General features: G+C 42.1%; 1 non-coding gene across 1 annotated transcript; it reads right to left on the minus strand.

The window, feature by feature from the left end:
• Positions 1–464: 464 nt before the first annotated feature.
• On the minus strand, positions 465–589 carry LOC122695939. Its single transcript, XR_006341667.1, has one exon. It is a non-coding gene; the product is annotated as a U6atac minor spliceosomal RNA (small nuclear RNA).

Consider the following 589-nt stretch of genomic DNA (forward strand, 5'->3'; position numbering starts at 1 on the left):
ATCCATACATGACTACTGGAAAAACCATAGCTTTGGCTAGATGGACCTTTGCTGGCAAAATAATCTCTCTACTTTTTATTTATTTTTTTGGTCAGATTTATTTATTTATTTATTCATTTATTTTTATTAGTTGGAGGCTAATTACTTGGCAATATTGTAGTGGTTTTTGTCATACATTGACATGAATCAGCCATGGATTTACATGTATCCCCATCCCGATCCCCTCTCCCACCTCCCTCTCTACCTAATCCCTCTGGGTCTTCCCAGTGCACCAGGCCCGAGCACTTGTCTCATGCATCCAACCTGGGCTGGTGATCTGTTTCACCATAGATAATATACATGTTTCCATGCTGTTCTCTCGAAACATCCCACCCTCGCCTTCTCCCACAGAGTCCAAAAGTCTATTCTGTACTTCTGTGTCTCTTTTTCTGTTTTGCATATAGGGTTATCATTGCCATCTTTCTAAAAAACAGTGGTTAGATGCCACGAAGTAGGTGGCAATGCCTTAACCGTATGCGTGTTGTCAGGCCCAGAGCCTCTTCCATCCTTGTCAAGGGGAGTGCTAACTTTCTCTCCATTCATACAACAC

Source organism: Cervus elaphus, chromosome 5 (genome assembly GCF_910594005.1).
Source record: "Cervus elaphus chromosome 5, mCerEla1.1, whole genome shotgun sequence".
Classification (NCBI taxonomy): domain Eukaryota; kingdom Metazoa; phylum Chordata; class Mammalia; order Artiodactyla; family Cervidae; genus Cervus; species Cervus elaphus.